The 9,129-nt window shown below is 51.5% G+C and overlaps 1 long non-coding RNA gene across 4 annotated transcripts in view; it reads right to left on the reverse strand.

Moving 5' to 3' along the window:
- LOC119249240 (uncharacterized) overlaps nucleotides 1–9,129 on the reverse strand; it is a 153,207-nt gene that overhangs the window by 11,342 nt on the left and 132,736 nt on the right. For all 4 annotated transcript variants that reach the window (XR_005126114.2, XR_008552480.1, XR_005126112.2 and 1 more), the window contains exon 5: nucleotides 7,482–7,573. This is a non-coding gene — a long non-coding RNA (uncharacterized LOC119249240). The remainder of the gene's footprint in view (nucleotides 1–7,481; nucleotides 7,574–9,129) is intronic.

Raw genomic sequence — 9,129 nt, forward strand, 5'->3', positions numbered from 1 at the left:
AAAAGGAAATAGAGCAAGAGAGTAGATAGGGACACAGAATGAGAGAAGAATCGAGATGCAGACAGAGACAGAAGGGAGAAATGGAGACAAGGGAGACGGAGGTGAGAGAGGAACTATAGAGACTGAACACAGAAACAGCGGAGGGTGGCAGAGCGCAAAGGAAGACAGGAGAGCGGCGAGCCTCAGACAGTGAGACCCACATGACAGAGGAGAGCGCCCCGGGACACCTGAGCCAGACAGGCCGGAGAGCTGCGGAGATGGAGCGATGGAGACAGACGCAGCAACGAGACAGGTGAGAGAAACTGAGGGACACATTAATCCAGGTGAGAGGAGAGGGAGCCTGGACACTGATGGAGGAGAAACACGGGAGAGAGAGAAGGGCACGGCGGGAGCCGGCATCTGAGCCGGGAGAAGGATGAGAGAAGGAGAGACGCAGGGGACAGGTGCACAAGGAAAGCAGAGAAGACGTGGGCGGACACGGTGGAGAGACACAGGTAGAGCCGGCGCAGGGAAGGAGACGGGTGGGAGTGAGTCAGGGCCGGGGCTCGGGAAGACACGGGAGAGCCCAGAGCGAGCGGGCAGGGCCTCGGGGACGGGTGGGGAGACGCAGGAGGAGACAGACAGAGATGAGGCAGGGAGAGATGGTCACGGGAGACCAAGACACAAGCTCAGAGACACGGAGGAAAGAGGTGACGGAGCAGGACGCAGACAGGGAGACACGGGCCTGCGCCGCGGAGAGCCACCGGCCACGCAGGCGGAGACGGGACAGGCAGAGGCCCGGGTGGGGACAGGAGGGACACGCGCAGGGGCCCGAGAAGAGACAGAGACACAGTGAGAGCAGAGAGAGCCGGGGATGGAGAGAGTGAGCGGACACAGGGGCGGGAGGCAGACCCGGATGGAGGAGAGGCGGCTGGAGAGCACGGCGGGGACAGCGACACACAGGAGAGACGGGGCAGGAGAGACAGAGGAGACAGCACAGGAGAGACCCCGAGGACAGACGCAGAGGAAGAGCGCGGCGCGGCGGCAAACAGAAGAGAGACACATGGAGAGAGAAGGCGACAGCCATCCCCGAGACAGCTCCCGGATGGAGAGCAGGACGGAGAGCCAGGCACGGAGGGAGAGACACAAAAGGACGCGCTTAGCGGACAGGGTCGGAGAGACCCGGGGGGCCGGGGGGCTCCGGGACAGCGGGGCGCGCAGAGACCCACGCAGAAGGGGAGACACGCGCACCGGCGAGAGGCCCGGGGGTGAGAAACGCGCGAGAAACAGACGGGGAGGAAAGAGATGCGGCGGACGGGAGGACGGAGGGGGACGGAGGGTCAGACACAGAAAGAAACCGCGAGAGAAGAGACAGGGCCGCAGCCAGAGAAGACTCGAGAGGCGAGCAGAGGAGGACGACGTCAAGGGAGCAGACGGGAAGGAGCGAGAAAGGCGTGGCTGCACCGAGAGAGACGGGGCGCAACACAGGAGAGAGAAAAGGGACGCGGGGACAGAGACAGGAACGACAGAGGCACGACACGACAGAGAGGGACGGAGAAAAGGAAGACAGGAGAGGGACAGACCCGGACCGGGCCCCAGAGACTCCGAGCTGGAGAGAGACACAGATGCAGCAGCCGGAGGCCGAGAGAGCAGATGACGGGGACGCGGGCACAGAGCCAGAGAAGGACACACGTGGAAGGGAAATGGGAGTCGAGGCCAGAGACAGCGGCGAGAAAGCGGCCGGAGAGGGGACCCGGGGGACATGGAGGCCGGCAGGTGAGAAGCCCAGGTGGAAATGACAGTCACGTGGGAGGAAGCCAGAGACACGAGCCCCAGAGGGGGCACGGAGAGGAGAGCGAGGAGACACGCGGAGACTAGCCGGAGGGAAACAGACACAAAGAGGAGCAGAGGGACGGACGAGAGGGAGACACGGCCGGGAGCGAGCAGGGACACGGGGGAGCGGCAGCGCGGGCCGGAGGGACAGGGGACAGGACGCAGAGACTCAGGTGAGGATGGCACGGAAAGAGGAGACACACAGAAAAAGACGAGACCCGTGAGGGACTCGGACAGGACGCGGCAAGGCGCGAGAGACAGAGCAACAGAGGTGAGAACCACACCCCGTGGATAGACGGGGGGAGACTCAGAAAGAGACAATGAGAGGAGAGAGACGAGACATGGAGAGATAGCGGGAGGGACAGAGAGAGACATGGCAGGAAGCAGGGGGGAGGACAGACACTGAGGCAGAGACACAGTGTGAGGCAGAGAGAAACGGGACACGGAGACGAAGGATCAGTGACAGGAGAGCAAGTTCAGGGAGGAAGGACACACAGAGGGGAGAGACTCGAGGGGAGAAAGAGACAGGAGCGACGGACGCTCAGAGAGGGAGAGAAGAGACAGGAAAGCGTCTCAAAGTGATACCGACACAGAGGAGAGGGCCAGAGCAGAGAGGGAGAGTCGAGGGTGAGAGACAAGCTCAGAAGGACAGGGAAAGAGGTGAGATACGGAGCAGGGGGCACAGGACAGAGACACGGGGGGAGGCATGGGTAAGAGAGACCCCCAAGCGGAGACAGACAGGGACAGGCACAGGAGAGAGACAGACAGCCATGGGGAAAGAGTCAGAGAGGAACACAGAGACAGGAGACAGAGACTCAGGGAGGAGAAACAGACAGACGGGTCCGCCAGAGAGAGACATGACACAGAAGAGGACAGAGCCTGAGTAAAACAGGGACGCAGCGACAGAGATGAGACACAGGAACAGGTGACAGAGGCCAGCACAGGTACAGAGGAGAAACCAGGGGGCAGATAGTGAGGCGAAAAGGAAAGACCTATCAGTGTTGGAAAGAAAGATTTGGGTAGAAACAGGCAGAGAGACACTGAGGCGACAGGGCAGAGAGGACAATGGAGTGAGAGACGGAGACAGACTCAGAAGCAGACATGGCGAGAGACGAGAAAGGCAGTGACACTCAGCACGGAGGGGGGCGCAGCAGAGTGGAACATCGAAAAGGGGCTGAGAAAAGAGAGCTGCAGTGGGCAGGGACAGAGGGAGACAGGGGAAGAGACTCAGACACTCAGAAAGAGCAAGAGAAGAGAGAGAGACAGACATGAGAGAAGGACACAGAAGGGGAAGAATCAAGAATCAGGGCTAAGAGAGGAGTGACAGAGCTCGAGAAAGGAGATTCACACACGAGGGCCAGGAAGCAGCAGACAGAAGAGAAAGGGCGGAGGGACAGGGACAAGAGAGACCCAAGGGGAAGCACAGATGAAAGAGACAGGAGCACAGAGATGAGACAGCAGAGAGGAACAACAGACGACACAGGACGGAGAGGATCACAGCAGCAGACGAGGCCGGGGAAGAGACACAAGTGACACATACAGGAGAGACTGAGAACCACGGGCAGGGAGACAAACAGCAAGGAGACGAGCTCAGAGACAGATGAGGAGAGACGGCCACAGAAATAGGCCCACGAGAGAGAGTGACAGGAAAGCAGATGGGTGGAGAGAGGAGAGACCCGGGGCGGGGGGGAGTCACACAGGAGCAGAGAGAGTCGGACATGAGCGCGGAGCATGGAAAGACGAGGAGACCTAAGGGAGCACATGGATAACAGACAGAGGAGAGAGACTGACAGAAAGAGGAACCCAGTGACAGGGATGAGAGAGACACAAGAGACCACGAAGAGGGAGTCCGGACGTGAGCCGTAGGAGAGGGCCAGGACGAGACACAGGTGCCAGGAGAGAACACGGAAGCAGACGGGGTGGAAGACACACAAGAGACACAGGCGTGACTCCGAGACCCAGGTCAGAGATGGGTGGGCAGACACGGACGGAGAGACACAGGGCGTGATGAGAGTAGAGCCCCAGAGGGGCGTGGAAGCAGATGAGAGTTGGAGAGAAAGACGTAGACGGGAGAGCGCACGGACGAGAGCCACGCAGAGAGAGGAGAGGGCGCAGGGCGGGCGGCGGGAGAGGCCTGGAGACAGCGGGAGACGCATGAGAGAGACGAGGAAGGAGACGCAGTGAAGAGACTTAGCCAGAGATGCGGATGCTAGAAGGGAGACAGAGAAAAGGCCGGGGATGGGGAGTCAGAGACGAAGTACAGGGGGACACAAAAACAGATGACGAGAGACACAGCCCGAGGAGAGAGAGAGATGCCAGCGCCAGGGGAGAGGCAGAGAGGGAAGACGCAGAGGGTGGAGAGAAAGGGACACATGGTAGAGGTGAGAGGAGCAACAGCCACATAGAAAGGAGAGACAGAGAGGGGCAGCGACAAACGAGAGGCAGGAGACACCGAGACATAGGTGAGAGACAGAGATAGAAGGAGATACACCAGAGAGAGACACAGAATGTTTAACAGAGGAGACAGGGCTGGAAAGAGAAACAGGCGGCAGAGAGAGGGACACGGCGACAGAAATGAGACAGCCAGAAGGGGAGACACTGGGCAAGAAGGGGAGAGTCAGATGGAAAGAGGAAGACAGACGTGACAAAGTGACGGGCCCAGAAACAGATGGTGATGAGAGAGACGGAGCACAGGGATGAGAGAGACACAGAGGAGAGACGCAGACGGAAACGAGGGGAGTGGAGAATACACGGACTGCCAGTTCGGTGGTAGAGACAGAGATGGAGAAACAGAGACACACACGATGTCAACACAGAAGCAGCGGAGAGACAAAGATGAGAGAAGGACACAGAAACGTAGATGAGACACACACAGGCAGGGATGAGAGCTGGACACAGAAGCGAGGGGAGAGAAACAGGCAGGAAGTAAAGAAGCCGGTGAGGAGGAGACAGCGGGACACAGAAAGGAGGTGCACATCGGAGACGCGAGACAGACAGACGTGCAGAAAGGAGAGCCTCAGAGGAAGACAAAGGGACGCAGAAAGACGTGGGAGAGACAACGAGGTGAGGGAGACAGGGAGAGACACAGGACGTCACAGACGTAGAGGAACGCCCCAGAGACGAAGATGGCGGCGCGCAGAGAAAGATGTCAGAGGGGCAAGAAACAGAATCAGAGGCAGAGTGGACGGAGGGAGAGAGACACCAAAAAGGAAGAAAATGGAGATGGTCACACAGAGCGAAACGAGATGAACAGCGAGGGATGGTGAGAGGTGGAGAGTCAGCCAAATGGAGACAGAGAGGACCACAGAAACAGGCAAAGAGACAGAAGAGCTTCCACGTCGCCTATTAGATCGGGGGTGGGGGGTGCCATGAAAAGTTAACATTCTCAGGCATGATTCTATACTTACATCCGCCTCAGTTCCAAAGCCCATGTGGTTTTACTTGAAATTGCATTGGAAAGACACATTGCAAACACTAGGAATCTAAGGCAGCCACCCAGTTTTTCTCCTGAAATAAATTTGGTTTTAATATTAGCTGCACCTCAGCACATGGAGGTAAAACCAAAATAAAGGAATGTGTTAAAAAGCCATCACTGCACAAAGAGCCCCAGCACCTCTTTGCCACCGATCTGCAACCCATGTTGTTTTAAGTGTTTGGCCTGTTCCGACCTCGCGTGCTTAAGGCACAACCTTCAAATCCAAAACACCTATTTCTATGAACATTGTTTCAGGTGATCTATTTTGTCACCAGCAGGGGAAAGAGCTCCCACTTCCACGTGCAACAAGACTGTGCCGCAGGGGAGGCAGACCACAGTTAACAGTAGCTTGGCCAAAGGGAGCCCAAAGTGAGGCTGCCTGAATACCAGAGGCCTGGGTGGGGATGTGCACGGGAGGTGGCAGGATCCCCGCTCAGATGAGGTTCTTCTTCACCATCCGGTGTCCACGCGACCTGGTCGCGTCATAAACACACCGCAGGGAGGCAAGCGGGGATTCTGGAATAAGGAGATGGCATCTTTCTGTCCTGAGAACACTCGGCCCTGCTTGCCAATGCTCTTGGGAGTCTGATTCAAATAAGGATGAGGCTGCCCACATGAGGAGACTGTGCTGTGTGTGTACTTCTGCCTTCCACATTTGAAAACCTCTTTCTACTCCGAGTCTGACTGCTTAGAATTCAAGCTCTCTGCAACGAAGAAACTCCAAAAGAGGTAATGAACCGTAAATTATTGCCGTTAGATATTTAATACTCAATCAGTATGTGCTCTCCCAAGCATATCCCACCGGCATTGCATTCATTCTGACAGTGTGGTGCTGGTTCAATTACTTTGCTCATTTACAATAAAAGATTAATGAAAAGAGGTATATTTCAGTTCAGAGATTAATTGCATCCCTTACTTTCCCTACACTAGAAATAGTCAACCCATAATCCTGGTAGCTTTCGCATCAACAAGTACATGGGAAATTAATCGACTTTCTTCTGCTGGAAATCTCAGAGGGTTTTCCGAAGGGATATCCAGGGAAAACAAGATTGAAAGTTGGCTTTGGGCTGGAAATGAATTAATTTACCTGCTTCTTTAAATTTACTCTTATGACATCTCGAATTAGCAAGGATGAAGATGTGTGGACTTAGAAGTATTTTATAGCTGCACGTTTTCTGTCAAGTATTTGCAAAGCAAATTCCTGTGGAGATCTAATTCCACCAGACAGAGCCAGGTATGGCTACGCTTAGTAGATGTTGCAACATGTGCAGCGATGTTGACTGCTAACATTTGTTTTTTTTCTTGAGGAGAAAAATACATACCAAGTATATGAGTACATTTATTTTGAATCTTTTTTTGAACATAAAGTTGTTTACCGCTGGGAAATCTAGTTTAAAATTTCAAAGTGCCTCCCTGGTAAATAATTCTCAAGTTTCTGCAAACTCTGTGAGTGTGGGACTGTTTTCTAGCACATTAGAGATAACAAACATCTCCAGCAGATGGATAACTGGAATCGAAAGGAAAATGAGACTTAATTGGGCTTAGCTATTTTATGCTAATTTTTTTCAAACCTTATTTTACTTAATCCTTCCAACAATTTGGTTACATTAGTGTCTCCCTATCTCTGAAGAAACTGAGGCTCAAAGAAGTCAAGTAACTTCTATGGTCACGCAGTGAGCAAAGGGCTGACTTGGAATCATGTCAAGACAACAATGATTGTCTTTCTGTCTACACAGTCTATGCTATGTCAAATAAACTAGATTAAAAATGAGAAACCCCGTATCCAGGTGACAGCTTGACACTTAGCCCACTCTTGTTTGCCAAATGGTTACCATAACATTTACTTGACACAGATGTTTTGAAGATGGAATAAAAAATCAATATGAACTTACAGGAAAGCAGAACCACTCTGCTTACCGATGCAAATAAAATAGGTGACTTGGTTATGACTGTACAAACCTGATCCTTCAGTCCTGCTGAGATTAGTCCCTTTGGCATGGCAGTCTGAATAGATAGTTCCAGGGCTCCTCTCTTCCTCTTTGTCACATTAGTTCTCAGCGTTCTTGGAAAAACTTTCAATTATAAAAGCGTTGTTTTCTGCACATTGCTATCCCATTATTACAGTGATGTGTGCCTTTCCACATACACTTGAGTAGAAAACTTCTATTTCTCATCTAGTTTCAATGAGACTTACCCCAAGTTCAGTGATGTCAGCCACCCCAAAACCGTCGAGCTATTTCGCAGACACTGAAAGTTTTCATAGACACTCCAAGTTCTCCATTGTGTCTAAAGAGGAAACCAGATCATCGGAAACAAATTCACTACTCCTGAAAATACACCCCCATCATGACAAAGTTGAATCAACAACCAAAATCCAACCTCTTTATAATAAAGCACCTACGACTTTCAAATCTTTTTTGTGACTTAGCTCATTGAATGTATTCTTCTTGGTACTAGTTACACTGTGTCAAAAAGAACAGAGCTCATTGTTTTTACATGAAGTGGCATATTTTTAGCCATTTTAAACTGGGTTTGTTTTGCAATTTCCTGGTGAGCTCACTGGAAAAGATGGATTTCATTTTAAGAAGGCAGTCTAAACCAGGGACCCCAGAACAGAGGTTTTTGTGTTTATTTTCATTCTGGGGGGAGTTTTAGTTGAGAAAGAACTGGTTGCTTCCTAGAGATTTTGTTGCGTACTTTACAAGTGCAGATTATACTTTTCCACCTAGAAGCCATTGCTCTTTGGGAGTCCTTACATGTTGTGCCCCTTTACAAATAATTTATCTTAATACAGACCTGTGTATTGCCTTTTAGAACTCCCTATTTAACAGCAATTAGATATAATAGCCCACCTGTGTAATAACCCTGGACAAGTCATTAAATCTTCTTAGACCTTAAATTCTTCACTTATGAAATAATGGAATCTGGACAGAGTGTGAGCCAACCAGCACTAGACATCTATTAGGAGATATTCCCAGAGGCTGGAACTTACCCAACTGTGCCTTTAATCAGATCACTTTGGTGGGAGATGCAAGAAAGTGATCACAAGAGGGTGATCAGGACCAGCCAGAGACGCACAGGGCCCGGTGGGTACAGGGTAAGCAACATGGACAACAGGAGGGTATGGCAGGTAGAAATGGATCACCAAAAAAAAAAAGGACCACCTCTCTCAAAGTAATTGTGAGTACATGTGAGGAGACATACAGTCTAGAGAAGAAAATAAAGGTAGGAAAGAAATTATGACGAGTAGCAGAACGCTTTTAAGAATGAGCATAAAGACAAAAGAATATGTCTCCATAATCTTTCCAGTAGATAATTCCTACCAATATGTCCTCAGACCTGTACTGACATGCTGGGTGACTGGGACTCCTGAACTTTATCTCTAAAGTAGCATGGGAGACGTCCCTGGTGGTATAAGCGGTTTAGCGTCAACACTATGAAACAATCCACAACTACTGCAGCACGAGTTCAATCCCCGGCCTGGGAGCTGACCCACATGGTGCAACAGACCTCTCCTGTCTCGCCCGCTGCTCCCCTCAGCAGTGGGTTTCAGTCAATCTGCCTGTTCTGTTCCCCACTCTGTCTCCGGTGAATCCTCTCACCCTCCATACCTCTGGCCTGTACCACAGTTCTTGTATGCATAAATAAATCTTTTAAAAAAATAAAGTAGCATGGAACTACTGCCAAATATTGAGGATTAGATAAAATGACAGTATAGTCACTATGATCTCAAGTTTATAAACTACTGTGTACACATAAAAGACAAAAGCAGCAGGAGAGTATGGTAAACAGGTATGTTTAGGAATAAACTCTAAATGTTTTACTCTCGTGATGTACTGAAC

The sequence above is a fragment of the Talpa occidentalis genome, unplaced genomic scaffold (assembly GCF_014898055.3).
Source record: "Talpa occidentalis isolate TD23 unplaced genomic scaffold, MPIMG_talOcc4v2.1 talOcc4.17, whole genome shotgun sequence".
Taxonomy (NCBI): domain Eukaryota; kingdom Metazoa; phylum Chordata; class Mammalia; order Eulipotyphla; family Talpidae; genus Talpa; species Talpa occidentalis.